General features: G+C 37.0%; 1 pseudogene; it reads left to right on the top strand.

Moving 5' to 3' along the window:
• Nucleotides 1-1239: 1239 nt before the first annotated feature.
• Nucleotides 1240-15175, top strand: LOC107761841 (DNA repair protein RAD16-like; annotated as a pseudogene).
• The last annotated feature ends 870 nt before the right edge of the window (nucleotides 15176-16045 follow it).

Below are 16045 nucleotides of genomic sequence, written 5' to 3'. Positions count from 1 at the left end.
TTGTAAACTAGAGTGATGCATCAAAGACATAATATTAATCGAGCTGTACGTAGATTGAAGTGATGTATTTCCTAATTTAAAATTTTATTTTTCTTTATATTTTTTAATCATATTAATCAAATTTGAACCTAGAGAATTAGAGCGAATTGGATAGAACTTATTCGATTTTGTGATCACATATTCATTTATGCATAAAATAATCTTTTAAATTGAATTGAATTAATTCAAAATGCACGGAACCGAACCGAATTAATCAAAAATGGATCGAACCGACTTAATGTACACCCAAGTTCAATCTTTTCACTATCGCCGGTTTGCATTAAAAGCAGTGGCACCAGGGACATTCACCAATTTCTTATAAGCGATGTCAAAATTTATAAAAGAACGGGAATAATAACTTTAATTATCATACTTCTAGACAAGAAATAACTTTAGTCTATTGATTTTGTTGAGTCTTAAGTCAGAAAAGTCCTGAATTAAATTCTACTTTATTTACAATTTTTAACCGCATAGATTGTCTCAAATATTTGCAAAAAGAAAAAAAGAGATGCTAGTTGAGGTTTGAACCTGACCTCTTAGAGCAAAATCGAGCACATAACCAATATACCAAGAGACAAATTATGTCAAGTGATGTCATTTTTTCCTACTTATCCGCTTCCTCGCAGTATTAATACATATATTTAGCAAAAGAATTCACGAAGCGGTGTCGCCTGACACGGCTTCGATAAATGTGCATTCGCCCCTGAATGGCACCCGTAACCATTAAATCCTAGATCCGCCTCTGGATGCAACTAAGGAATTTTTATTTATTTAAGCAGTGTAATTTATGAAAGATTTTAAAAAATTTACTTAATTTTTTCAATGTACCAAAAAATAAATACTATACAGGTCTCACGATGGTAGATCTTTATTCTCCTCAGTACAAGTAACCAACAAGCAGAGAGGACCACATTTTTACAGTTCTAATTGGGTCCCACTATGCTGCCACGCAAAGCTTCTTCAGCACGAAATCGACGTGTACGGACATTGTATGGTATTTCAGCTTATACATCAGGCATAAGATGGTGTACCCTCTGTCACTAGCAAAAAACGATTGGCATTATCAAAATCTCTCTCTCCTCCCTATAAAAGACTTTCCCGCTTTCTCAACTTCTCAGTTTCCTCCTCCTCCTCACCGTCTCTCTCCCTTTCTCTCTGTTTAGAGAAAGAGAAACAAAAAACTGCTGCTCAGTGCTCAGAATGGAGCTTCCGTCTCAGCATTCTTCGTTTTCGGTAAACATTCACTCGATCATTCTCTTTGTAATTCTATTTTGCTTATTTTCATGTGTTATACCCTTTTGTTTTCTGCGCAAAAGTTAATTTAAGATTGAAACATAGTAGTACTAGTTCGTTTTGACTATAATTTTTGTGTTTCCCAGCTTTTATTGCTTATCCAAATTGGTTTCATACAGCGATTGTCCGATTGAGAGGAAGTGTGGGAATTTTTTCTGTGAGATGAACTTTTTCTATAACATAAATATGTTTTCATGCACCTATATCTAAGGTTTTGATGTTTTTCCACTTCACCCTTGGAAAAACATTAGGTGATCAAAGTACCCAATACAGGGAGAGCTCCAACGAGTATGATCATCGTGCTATGTCTTCAGATTCGAAGCACAACGCAACCTCAAGTAATGAAGGTATTCCATAGGCGCGTATGCTACTTAGTACTTACTGTACAATTTTTTTGCAATAATGTATAGAGTGTTATCTGGCTGTTTTTTTCTTTTTGGGGCAAAGGCGTAACTTACGGGTTCGGCCGAACCGTGGTTCAAGCATGTAGTTGTCTTAACAAATTTATTGAATATATACCCATTATTAATTTAGAATCCAGTAACTTAAAGTTGTTAGAATTCTAAGCTCATAAGCTTCAAATCTTGGTTCCGCTTCTCCATATACCGTATACACATTATTAATTTAGAATCCAGTAACTTAAAGTTGTTAGAATTCTAAGCTCATAAGCTTCAAATCTTGGTTCCCCTTCTCCATATACTGTGTAAACATGACAAAAATGATTTCGTTGTTTAGTCATATAATGTATCTGTTCTGATTAATTAGTCCATGCAGCAGAAGATTTCAACATGGTGAAAGAAGAACAAACGAATGGAGTTACTGATCAAGATAGCGAATATCTTGCATTGATGAAAAGATTAAGGGAAAGGAAATTCGACCTCGCTAAGAGGCTGATATGCAACCAAGTTGTTAGACCAACTTTAATGTGGGAGAAATGGGAAGAAGAGAATGACAAATGGCTTGCAGAACATTATCCCAATGATTTTGACTTAGATAATCAGAATGAGTTAGTTTGTGAAACAGCGGAGCCACCATCAAGTATGATTGTGCCACTGTTTAGGTACCAGAAGGAGTGGTTGTTTTGGTCACTCAAGCAAGAAGAATCTTCGACCAAAGGGGGTATTCTTGCTGATGAGATGGGGATGGGGAAAACTATCCAAGCGATAGCACTTGTGCTTGCTAAACGGGAATTAGGGAAAGCAATTAGTGAATCCGGCTTATTGTCATCTTCACTCAGTACAACACAGGAACTCCCAGCAGTAAAAGGCACTCTTATCATATGTCCTGTGGTTGCTGCCATTCAGTGGGTTAATGAGATCAATCGATGCGCCACTGAAGGAAGCAACAAGATTCTTGTTTATCATGGCAACAAAAGGAAGCATATCCACAATATTGAGGAATATGATTTTGTCATCACTACTTACTCCATTGTTGAGGCTGAATATAGGAAAAATGTGATGCCGCCAAAACAGAAGTGTCAGTGGTGTGGAAAATCTTATTTTGAAGAAAAGTTTTCCATTCACCAGAAGAAGTGTGGACCTGATTCTGTTAAAAATTCCAATCAGCCAAAGCAGAAGAGGAAGAAGTTAAAACTTGGGGTAGAATTGTTGAAGCAGGAAACAGATTCTATGGAGTCAGCAACTAATATGCAGAAAACAGATTCTACGGAGTTAGAGGCTAATGTGCAGAAAGCCGATTCTATTGAGTCAGAGACTGATATGCAGAAAGCAGGTCATAGGAAGAGCATGAAGCGTAGTAGCATGACAGAAGAAGGGAAGAATGATGGTTCTATTAACAATTCAGCAAGTGTATCCCAAGATTTGTCACGGAAGAAGTCGATTTTGCATACAGTAAAGTGGGATCGCATCATCTTGGATGAGGTAGGTCATTCATTCACATATCATGCAAACTTATATTTGTTGTTGCTTTCTTCAATTATCATTTTCTCATAGTTCTTATTTGTCAGTATTAGCTGAGAATGTATATGGTTTGTTTCCTTGGATATGTTTTCATGTTCTGTTCATGATGCTTTTGATAAAAGTACTAGTTTTCTCCCAGAAGATCAAGTTATTCACAAAGCCTAAAAGTTAGAAACATGGAGATCTGTAGTGATTTCTTAAGGAGCTAGAATGTGAAGAGGCTTGTGGTTTATGCAGAAACACTATGGTAACTGCTGAGTAATATAGATGAAAGTACCTACCGGCCTCTATGATGATTTGGGTCATCAACCTTTAATTAGCAGTATGAAAGAAACAAAATATTTATCCGTCCTAATGCTCATTTTTTTGCTCAACTGCTCATCATGTTAAATATTATCTACAATTCAAGTTTGATCTCTACCTTCTATCCTCATAATGGATCTGAGCATTCTGTTCTCTCTGTTCCTACTGAATGATATTGTATTTGATTTATAGTGTGTGCCTGCCCCAAACTCCCAATCATCTCACTGCGTCTAGAATTCCTTAGTCGCATGTGATGCAATGTCATTTGTCTGCAATGTTTCAACTGATTGCACTTCTCTTGCACAGGCTCATTATGTAAAAGGTAGGCGCTGCAACACAACAAAAGCTACTCTTGCTTTGGAATCTTCTTATAAGTGGGCCTTAAGTGGTACTCCGATTCAGAATCTTGTTGGAGAATTGTATTCACTTGTAAGTTTAACTTTTGCTGGTTAATGTCTTCCAGATGTTTGTGTTATGAGATTAATTAAATGCTTTACTTTTGCACAGGTCCGTTTCCTACAAATAGTACCCTACTCTTTTTACTTTTGCAAGGATTGTGATTGCAGAACACCTGACTATAGGTAAACTTATAGCTTCTTCTTGATCTTTGTACCTACCCCAAGGGCTAAAAACATATTTTATCTCTTCTTTCTTTTGCTCCTCACCCATTGTTATCTGAAATCTTTTCTCTTGTGTGTCCTTTGATAAATTTTATGTCTTGCAGCTCTACAGCTGAGTGCCCACGATGCCCCCACAAATCTGTACGGCACTTTTGCTGGTAGAATAGAGTAAGTTAAATTGACATTCAAACTTTTGAGGCTCCCTCTTGTTGCCAAAAATTAAATTTATTGCTGACATGGTGAGGTTGATGTGTATTCTCTTTCTAGTACATTGCTACACCTATAAAACGTGAAGGAAATTCTGGGAGTGGTAGAGATGCAATGGTTCTTTTGAAACACAAAATTCTAAAAAGCATCCTACTAAGACGTAGCAAAAAAGGAAGAGCTGCTGATCTTGCACTTCCTATGAAAATTGTAAGTTTTGTTGGGCACTAATGTAGGTTGATTCAATTTGATAATCATCTTCTCTCCAGCTTATCTGTTACTTGTATATGGTCTCAGGTTACTTTGAGAAAAGATTCTTTGGATATCAAAGAAGAAGACTACTACATGTCATTGTACAATAAAAACCAGGCACAGTTTAATACGTATGCTTCTTAGCCGATATATGCTGCTCCAACCCAAGATTTTCTTGCTTGCCAACCATTCTTTGCTTGTCTGTGGTTCCCCAGTTTGCTGGTCACCCTAAAAATAGTGTTTCCCTATATTTGTATCACGAGGCTAGCACATTTATTTTGTTTTCTTGTCTTATGTGTTGACAAATCTCATGGAGTATGTTTCCTATGATTGCTCGGTCTTGAGTATTTCTGGAACATATTGGTTCCATTTCTTGGAATACTGAATGATTAAGATCACGTGCTTTCCTTTTCCTACCAATGTGTTAGATCATGAAAATACTGCTATTATCTGATAGCGTTTATCTTTCTTCTCTCTCTCTCAAAATCTCTTTGTCTCTCTGTCTTTTCTTTTCTTTTTCTTCCATTCTCATTTCTTCTCCTTACATCCCTTCTCCCTTCTCGTCTCTACATCACCATGAATTTCTTTTCTTATTATTTTTACCTTGCAAAAAAGTTACAAAAAGAGTAATGGTAGTTTTAGATCTAGTTATACCTTTTACCCATTATGTATTTTGGTGCAGTTATGTTCAAGCTGGAACAGTGATGAATAACTAGGCACACATTTTTGAGCTGCTCATACGCCTACGGCAGGTACCAAGATGATGCTGTATAAATGCTTGCCTTGCATGGAACTAATTGTTGTTGGTAATTGTAATGTATACATGCATTCATATACGTGTTCGTTTTGATTCTCTAGTTATTACCTCCCAGTCCTCGCAATTGATCTACCATGCCCCTCACTGCACCTTTGTGTCTATAATCTCTATCCAATTTTTTTTCCCTGCAAATACGTTCAACTACTTTTCCTTGGTCCTTTCTTTTAAGGGGTCTTTACATAAGTAGCCGATCAGATTCCCTGTTTACTTTTTCTAACCGGTATACATAGATTATATACTGCTTATATACGATTATAAACATATTATATATAAAATATATATATTATACATCCGCCTGTTATTTTTAATTTAAGCCGTTTTTTTTAACTTCAACTTATTTCTTGTAATATACATAGAGAGATGCTGTGCAACTTCTTTTATCTTGGCCTATTCTTTTTAATATTCTCCAACTTCTTTTATGTTCTCCTCTTCTTATTCCTATCTCTTTTGTTGCTGTAATTTAATAAAATTTCTCATTATAAGTTTAACCTTCTGGTATTACATTTTTTTTGTGTTGTTAAATTTTTGAAGTGATAACTTTAGATGGTTGGACGTGTATTTGATTATAGCTTAACGTATAGTATATACAGTTTGGTCAAGGGTACCACAAAAGTTATTCTGTACTCAACCAAAGTGTAGGACTGGAGCATAGATTGGATTGCAAAACTTATCTGATGTGCAATCCCGCTCACTAGATGAGCCCTAAAGGTTAACTTAAACATATTTGTTTGCTTGAATTATTTTCTCGCGGCCGAGTTCTTATGTTTTGTTGTGCTGGTCGCTTTTGTGAATATAATTTTGAAGCACCTGACCCTCTTATCATGCTAGGCCCAAGGTATACATTTAGTTTCCTGTCACTTGTTACATGCGGTTAGTATTCATTTTCTTTTTGCATCTTCCAAATACGCCTCTTGAATAGCGGGGTTGCTATAAAATAACAGTTCAAACACCCGTAATAAAGTAGAAATTTGACGATCTAAAACATGCAAGTGTTTGTTTTATTTCAGTCAAGTTTCGTTGTGTTAAACGTCTGATTGATATCTTTTCTCAATTCGGCAGGCAGTTCTTCATCCTTACCTTGTGGTATACTCGAGTACTGCTTTGGCAAAAAATGGGAGCATGGACTCTGGAAATATTGAGCAACCTTGTGGATTATGTCAAGATACAGTGGAAGATCCAGTAGTGAGTTTATGCACCCCTTCTCCCTTCCATCGAAAAAAAGGAAGAGAAAGTTCCAGCACCTTTCAGCTGCTCATTTTCTGCCTGAATATTATATGTACAATCGTTAAATGCACTTTTCTTGCATTACATGTTTAAAGTTTTATTTCTTTAATGATTATTGAAGGATCACATTTGTACTAGTTCTTTCTAGCGAAAATGGTGATGATATGGCCAGTGCTTTTACAAAAGCTACTCCATATACTATTTCCATTTTCCAAAAGTCCTCTGAAGTTCATGAATATATTGGATAGTCTTTCTCCGGTATTACCAAAGACTTTAATAATTTATATATAGTTCTTTTAATTATCTTTGTCCATCTAAAATACTTTATTAAACTCTTCTGATGGCATGCTGTCCTTATCCATTAGACGGTCTTTTTCTGAACTGTGCATCTCTTTTGATTATTGCAGATTACTTCTTGCAACCATGCCTTTTGCAAGACCTGTTTGATAGACTTCGCTGCAAGTGTGGGACAATTGTCATGCCCTCTGTGTTCTGAACTACTTTCAGTTGACTTAAGTGCAAATAATGATAAGGCGGATCAGAATTCTAAACCGACTCTCAAAAGGTTTAGGTCCTCAAGCATACTGAACAGAATTCAGCTCGATGATCTCCAGTCCAGCACTAAAATAGATGCATTGGTATCTTATCTTCTCCTTTATTATTATATTTTCCTCACCTTACTTTTACTCCTTGCTTTATGTTTTTTTCCCTTCTCACAAAGAGACCAAGTAGGTGTCGTACCACATCCCGTACAGGCATCAAGCAACTAATTATGATTCTAAGACTTACATGGCATCTACCAGATGTAGCTCATGATGTTGTACCTTGATGTATGTGCTTTTGCAATGAGGAAAACCAACATATTCTTGTCAACTTAGTAGTGTTCCAACCAGGAAAACAAGTTGAAGCTTATGGATTAAATGTTTTCCCCATTTGAAGTTTGAATAAATGGAGGAATCTCATTCTTACCATTTTCTATTCAGATTGTTCTCGAAATCTTCTATTATTTATTGTGCATAATATAGTTAAAGTGTTGGGAGTAAACCTCCTACAAAAATAATATTTACAGTAATAAAAGCGGAATAATCACGTAACACCGAGATATGGTAATTAACAAGAATAAAAGAGTGACACCGACACCAAGATTTTTACGTGGAAAACCCTTTGAATAAGGGAAAAAACCACGACCCCGAGACGAGCAACTGATATCACTATAGCAAGGAATTTTACACTTTGTAGGTACAAATAAAATACTCTAAAGACCACTACAACACTCAAAAGAAATAACCCTCTTTTGATATTCTCACCTTACTACAATATCGCTCACTCTCTATTTTTCTCACAGACTATTTTCTTATACCTTGTCTGTGAAACCTTACTCTTTCTTTCTCTCTTTGTTGGTGTAGAAATGAGAGTTGAAGCTCTCCTTTTATAGCCGGAGCCTCACTCTCTAAAGCCTACTAAATTTGACAATTTGCACACACTTTTCCTTTTTTTTCTTCAATGTTGACAATTTAACAAAATTGGCTACCAAACCAAAGAAATTCAACAAAGTTGGCTATCAAACCTAAGAAATTTTTCTTAGGCACATGCCTATTACTTTGGCTATTGAATGAGATGGACCCCATCAATCTCCCCCTCTAGTCTCATTCATCTAGAGGAGGTAGCATTGTCTTCTAGTTTGAGCGCATGCCGACAAGTTCTTTGCATAACTCGAACTTGTCTCTTGGTACCACCTAGGTCAACATATCAGTAGGATTTTCACTCGTGTGGATATTTTTGACCTGTAAAGATTTGTTCTCCACATGCTCACGAATCCAATAATATCCCACATCTATATGCTTTGTTTTTGCATGGTGCATGGAGTTCTTGCTCAAGTCTATTGCACTTTGACTGCCACAATAGACGACATACTCTTTTTGATGCAATTCCAGCTCTTGAAGAAACCGCTTGAGCCATACCATCTCCTTGCCAGCTTCTGTAGCTGCAATGTACTCTGCTTCAGTTGTTGAAAGTGTATTACACTTCTGCAATTTAAACTGCCATGATATATCTCTCCTTGAAAATGTAAATAAATATCCAGTAGTGGATTTTCTGTTATCAATGTCACCTGCCATATCAACATCTGTATAGCCCTTCAAGATTGGATGAGATCCTCCAAAGCATAAACAATCTCCTGTGGTACCTCTCAGGCACCTGAGTATCCACTTGACTGCTTCCCAATGTTCATTTCCAGGATTTTCAAGGAATCTGCTAACAACACCAACTGCATGAGCAATATCATGTCTGGTGCATACCATTGCATACATCAAGCTTCCGACTGCTGAAGAATAAGGAACTCTAGCCATGTTCCCTTTTTTCTCCACTGTTGTAGGACACATCTTCTTGCTCAACTTTAGATGACTAGCAAGAGGTGTGCTGACTAGCTTAGCATTCTTCATATTGAAGCGTTCTAGTACACGTTCAATGTACTTCTCCTGAGACATCCACAACTTTCTGCTTGTTCGCTCTCGAACTATCTTCATACCCAGAATTTGTTTTGCTGGGCCCAAGTCCTTCATATCAAATGACTTGGACAAATCTCCCTTCAACTTTGCGATCAGCCCTTTGTCTTTTCCTACAATTAACATGTCATCCACATACAACAACAATATAATAAAATTATTTTCAGAAAATCTTTTGAAGTATACACATGGATTAGAATATGTCTTTGTGTAAATTTGACTTTTCATGAATGAGTCAAACTTCTTGTACCACTGCATTGGTGCCTGCTTCAACCCATAAAAACTCTTATTCAGTTTGCACACCATTTGTTTTCTTTCAGCTACTTCAAATCCTTCTGGCTGCTCCATATAGATCTTCCAAATCTCCGTGAAGAAATGCAGTTTTCACGTCCAAGTGCTCCACTTCAAGATCTAGGCTAGCTGCTAAGCTCAAGATTGTTCGAATAGAAGCCATTTTGACAACAGGTGAGAAAATTTCGTCAAAATCAATACCTTTCTTCTGTTCGAATCCTTTAACCACCAATCGAGCTTTGTATCTGACCAGGTTTCCATTTCCATCTTTCTTGATTTTAAAGACCCACTTAAACTTGAGTGGTCTTTTACCCTTTGGAAGTTCAACCAGCTTGTAAGTACCATTTTTTTGTAGAGATTCTATCTCTTCTTGCATGGCTTTCATCCACTGGTTCTTTTCTGGATGGGACAACACCTCCTTAAGACTTTCTGGCTCCCCCTCATCACTGATGAGGACATACTCTGTGGTAGGGTACCTGCATGACTCTACCCTTAGCCTTTCTGATCTTCTCAGAGGTTAAGGTTGTTCTTCTCCCTGAGTGGGGTGATCCACTTGCTTAACATCATCATCAAGTTGCTCTCCCTGCTCGGCAACCTCGTCAGTTGTACTTTTTGCACTTGTGGGATTGATAAAAGCAGAAGGAATAGTAACAAGGTTAGAAATTATACCATTCTTGGCCTTCTCTGGCATATCATCAGCCGTTCCAACTTCACTTTCTCGGAAGACTACATCTTTGCTTCTGATGACCTTTTTCTTTATAGGATCCCACAATCTATACCCGAATTCTTCATCTCCATATCCGATGAATATGCAAGGAACAGATTTATCATCCATCTTTGTTTTCTGCTCTTTTGTTACATGTGCAAAAGCTCTGCAACCGAACACCTTAACATGTGAGTAGGACACCTCCTTGTTGGTCCAAACTCTTTCCGGGATGTCAAACGCCAACAGAACTGATGGACTCTTATTGATTAGGTAACAGGCTATCTGAACTGCTTCACCCCAGAATGACTCAGGCAGTTTAGCCATTCTAAACATGCTTCTCACCTTCTACACAATGGTGCAGTTCATCCTTTCGGCTACGCCATTGTGTTGTGGGGTTCCAGGAACTGTCTTTTCATTTCATATCCCATGGTTCGAACAATACTCTTCAAATTCCCTTCAAGTGTACTCACCTCCATTGTCACTTTGGAGACGCTTTAGCTTTTGGCCTGTCTCCCTTTCCACCATAGCATGAAACTTTTGGAAAACTTGAAACACCTGATATTTGGTTTTAAAAATATAAACCCATAATTTTCGTGAAGCATCATCACTAAAAGTAACAAATATTTGTTACCGCCTATCGTTTCAATTTCTATTGGACCACAAACATCAGAATATACCAAATCAAGTATATTCAATTTTCTTTCAGACGATGTCTGAAATAAAAGTCTATGCTGCTTACCAAATAAACAGTAGTCATAGGGTTTTACCGTTGTACCTTTGGCATAAGAAATGAGTGATTTCTTGGCAAGAATCTGCAATCCCTTCTCGCTCATATGACCCATTCTTTTGTGCTACAAATCTGCAGAAATCTCATCTTGTGTCGCGTTCAATTCACTTTGGCATATTTCTGCATTTGTCCTGTACAACATGCCACGAGCAACTCCCTTTGCAATCACCAATGATCCCTTAGTGAGTTCCCACTTTTGATTTGCAAAATAGTTCTCGTATCCATCTCGGTCTAAAACAATTCCCGAGATCAAGTTCATTCGAAAATCAGGTACATGTCGCACGTCCTTGAGAACCAATGTGCATCCGACATTTGTCTTGATACAAATGGTACCAATCCCCGCAATCTTTGAGAAACTTGTGTTACCCATTCTCACAAGGCCGAAATCACCTGATACATATCAGCAAAAAAGATCTCTTACCGGTGTGGTATGGTAAGATGCTGTTGCATCAACCACCCATTCAGACTCTGGACCTGATAAGTGCATGCATTCCTCTTCCTCGTTTATACAGAGGACACCATTATCATTGTTTTGCACCATGGCGGCTGTGTTGTCGTAATCTTGTGGCCACTAGTTTCACCTTTTCCCTTCCTTGGATTTGGGCGATCTCTTTTGAAGTGACCTAGTTGATCACAATTGTAGCAATTTCTAGCTCTTGATTTGGATCGGTTCTTAGACTTCCCACGAGTTCCGGATCTACCATAGTTGCTCGAACTCCTTTGATAACTCCTGCCTCTACCTTTTATGATGAGAGCATGTCCTTGATTTTCAGGCTTCTTTCTCATCTTCTCATTGAGTAAAAGAGCCGATGTGACATCTTTCAACTCAATGGTAGTCTTACCGTGCAGGATGGTTGTTGCCAGATTATCGTACGAAGCTGGCAACGAGTTCAACAACAAGATGACTTTATCTTCTTCTTCGATTATCACTCCGAGATTGGCGAGCTGTGTGATTAGTCCGATAAACACATTTAAATGTGACAAAAAATTCGTACCTTCACCCATCTGTAGGGCGTATAGCTGCTTCTTCAGGTACAATTTATTTGTTAGCGTTTTGGACATGTATATGCTTTCCAACCTTGCCTAAATTCCACGTGCGGTATCTTCATCAATGATGTTATTTACCATATCATCTGATAAATGCAACCCGATTGCACTAGCAGCCCTTTCATCCAAGTCAACCCAATCCTCAGCTTTCATGGTATCAGACATTTTGGCATCAACATCTAGTACCTTGTGTAATCCTTGTTGGATGAGTAGATCTCTCACCCTTCTTTGCCATGTTGAGAAACCGCTATCTTCGTTAAATTTTGCTACCTCGTACTTTACTCCGGACATTTTTATTTTTCACCGAGTATAGTACTAACGATAGTGAATAGTATTTCTATGAACGAGCAGAACCTGTGCTCTGATACCAGTTGTTGGGAATAAACCCCCTACAGAAATAATATTCACATTAATAAAAATAGAATAATCATGTAGCACCGAGATACGGTAATTAACAAGAATAAAAGAGTGACAACGACACCAAGATTTTTACGTGAAAAACCCTTTGAATAAGGGAAAAAACCACGACCTCAAGACGAGCAATTGATATCACTATTGCAAGGAATTTTACACTTTGTAGGTCCGAGTAAAATACTCCAAAGACCACTACAACACTCAAAAGAAATAACCCTCTTTTGATATTCTCATCTCACTACAATATCGTTCATTCTCTATTTTTCTCCCAGACTATTTTCTTATACCTTGTCTGTGAAACCTTACTCTTTCTTTCTCTCTTTGTTGGTGTGTAGAAATGAGAGTTAAAGCTCTCCTTTTATAGCCGAAGGCTCATTCTCTAAAGCCTACTAAATTTGACAATTTGCACACACTTTTCCTTTTTTTTCCGTCAATGTTGACAATTCAACAAAGCTGGCTACCAAACCAAAGAAATTCAACAAAGTTGGCTACCAAACCAAAGGAATTTTCCTTAGACACATGTCTATTACTTTGGCTATTGAATGCGATGGATCCCATCATAAAGTACCTTTATTTTGATATTCTCTTCGTTCCAATTTATGTGACACATTTTTCAAGAACTTAATTCACCTAATTCAAATTCAAATTTGTTGTGATATTTTCTCTGTCAAACTGACTTCTCAACCTTTAATTTATGTTTCTTCCGTTTCATGGTGTAATAGTGAAATCCAATTAACATCTTAAACTCAATATCCAGTAGGAAGATCCCATCTTGAGATTCAAAGTGAGAGGGGGTCTGTGGAGTACATGATTGATGCTCATTGCTTGTTTTATTGATTCTAGAGGGAAGAAATCAGGTTCATGATTGAAAGAGATGGTTCTGCAAAAGAAATAGTTTTCAGCCAGTTCACTACATTTTTGGGTCTGATACACTATTCTCTTCAGAAGGTAAGATATAAAGAGATCTTTGCTCCCTTCCTACTTTTTCCTCCTTTCTTTTTCAGTCTGTGTAACAAGAAAAGCTTGCCTTGTAAACTCTTCAGTCGGGCATCAATTGTGTTCAATTAGTTGGATCCATGTCTATTGCTGCAAGAGCTGCAGCAGTTACCAGATTTACTGAAGATCCAGATTGCAGCATTTTTCTTATGAGCTTGAAAGCTGGAAGTGTTGCACTCAATCTTACAGTTGCATCACATGTAAGCTTTTTTTCATTTTTCTGTCAACACCGACTGTGACAACTTTTTTCAAATGCCAAAGGGTTTTAATATCTAGTGTTTTATTCCATCACTCTTCAGATCTCCTGTTGTTTGGTTCATTTAACATATTCCAACTTCACTTGTCTGTGCACTTAAAGAGCCAGCTCAAGTACCATCATCACATGTATTTATATGATGAATAAGCGCGCAATTCGTGGTGATACGTGGCTTCTCTTTGGCTATGCTAGGTTTTCATAATGGATCCTTGGTGGAATTCTGCTGTGGAGCGCCAGGCCCAAGATAGAATCCATCGAATAGGGCAATATAAACCTGTTAGGTCTGTTTTGCATTTCTTGTATTTTTATGTTATTGAGTGGAACTTATTTTATCTTTTCTCATTTTTAGGATTATGAGATTTGCGATTGAGAATACAATTGAGGAAAAGATCTTAAAGTTGCAGGAGAAGAAGGAACTTGTTTTTGAAGGGTAAGTGAGTTTTTTCTTATGGATGGTTGCATATGTATTGTGACGAAAATAGGTGATGAGTTGAAAGTTGAAGTGATTTATATATATATATATGCTATCTTAGTTGGAGAGGTCTCAAGAAATTTTGGAAATTAAGTAGTTTTCTTCTAACTATTCTATAACTAAATGGTGAGACACTTGGTGAGCATACTCATCTTCCACCGTGTAGGTTGAGGGTTCAAATACGTACACAAGTAGCTTCTCTTCCCCCTTCTACTTTGTCTAGTTGCAGCTCATCCTACCCTATCCACATTGTTCATGATTCTCTCAATCAATTCTTTGGTATCACAGTTGTATATCATCCCACTGTTCAGTTGCCTTTGATTTGAATCTGAAGTAAACTATATTGAAATCTTTGATTTCTTCCATTTAGCTACATATACTATTTCATGTGCGATTTCCCTCACAGTGTGAGTAATTATCAGATGATACTCTCATCAGTTCAAAGCATAAAGAATAATTTCTTATTGCCTAATCTCCCTGTAGTTAGTTCTTTTGCTTCCTCTTCCCTATGCAATAACCGAAAAAGGTCAAAAATTGAAGAAAAGGATAGTTGGCTACAGTGAGAGTTCAAATAACTTTCAGTGTTTTCTCATTCAAATAATTTCCAAAGATAGACCATTTGATGATTTCCCCTGAAAGATGTTATTGACCACCATTTTGTTTTACGTTTTGCTTTCTTGTTCCTTTCTTTACTCTCCGCACCCCCAAATACTCTCTCCAAAACCATTTTCCCCTTCTTTTCCTCGACATACTGAAACTTTCAAGTTGGTTGCAGGACGATTGGTGGCTCATCAGAGGCCTTTGGGAAACTAACGGAAGAAGACTTGAAATTCTTGTTTGTGACTTAAATTGGACTATGTTCTGTTCTTTGGTTTAGCAAACAAATTCTCTGGTATTTTGTTTAGCTTCTATCAAAAAGTATGTACATAGACTTATGAATTTAGCCAGTAGGAAGCCGTACTGCTTTTGATTTGTCCAGGGGAGTTTATGTTTGTTTTGCATTACAATGATTAGCTTATAATTTCATTCCAGTCAAGAAGTGAACAATTAACACTGAGGTGGGGAGAATGTCCAAAGCGTTCTTGTTTTTCATCTTAACCAAAATTTCTTATGTCTTGGCAGTGTTATAGCCTGTTTGGCCAAGATTCTAATATCAACATATTTTGAAAAGTAATTTTTTTTCAAAAGTTCATTTTTTCAAAAGTACTTTTGATGCGGAGCAGTTTGTGTTTAACTAATTAATTTGAAAAATACTTCTGACTAGCAATTTATTTTGAGAAGTGATTTTTCTCAAAAGTGTTGGTCTGAAAAGTACTTTTGTTGAGAAATAGCTTGTGTTTGACTAATTAATTTGAAAAGCACTTTTGAGCAACAATTAATGTTTGACCAAACTTTTAAAAACTACTTCTAAATGTATTTTTCTCCAAAATATTTTAAAAAAAATATTTTTGGAGAGAAGTTAGAGAATTTGTTTTAAGAAAAAGAAGCAGAATCAGAATGTGTTGAGCAGTGTTACTCGTTTCTTATCATACTTGGTTGGGATCATTGCCATCACTGTATCTCTCCTCTTTCTGCATCATACGAGATCAAATTAAAGCGTATCTACGTTCATCTTCCACTCTAAATGCCTTTTCGAAGTGACTTTTACTGGCTTGAATTTGGGACTGAATTTAACTGACTAACTACAAAAGCCTTTGGGGAGTCGCGCGCAGTTTGGTGCTCATTGCTGCAGCGCTGCTAACATGTAGTAGTAATAATATTTAAGTACTACTCCCTCCGTTTCAATTTATGTGAACCTGTTTGACTGGCCACGGAGTTTAAGAAAAAATAAAGACTTTTAGAATTTGTGGTCCTAAACAATTCAAAAAGGGCCCAGAGTATTTGTGTGGTTATAAAAGCTT

This window comes from Nicotiana tabacum, chromosome 2 (genome assembly GCF_000715075.1).
Source record: "Nicotiana tabacum cultivar K326 chromosome 2, ASM71507v2, whole genome shotgun sequence".
Classification (NCBI taxonomy): Eukaryota; Viridiplantae; Streptophyta; class Magnoliopsida; order Solanales; family Solanaceae; genus Nicotiana; species Nicotiana tabacum.
Note: the sequence above shows the minus strand (reverse complement) of the source record. Positions and strands in the feature narration are given on the sequence as shown.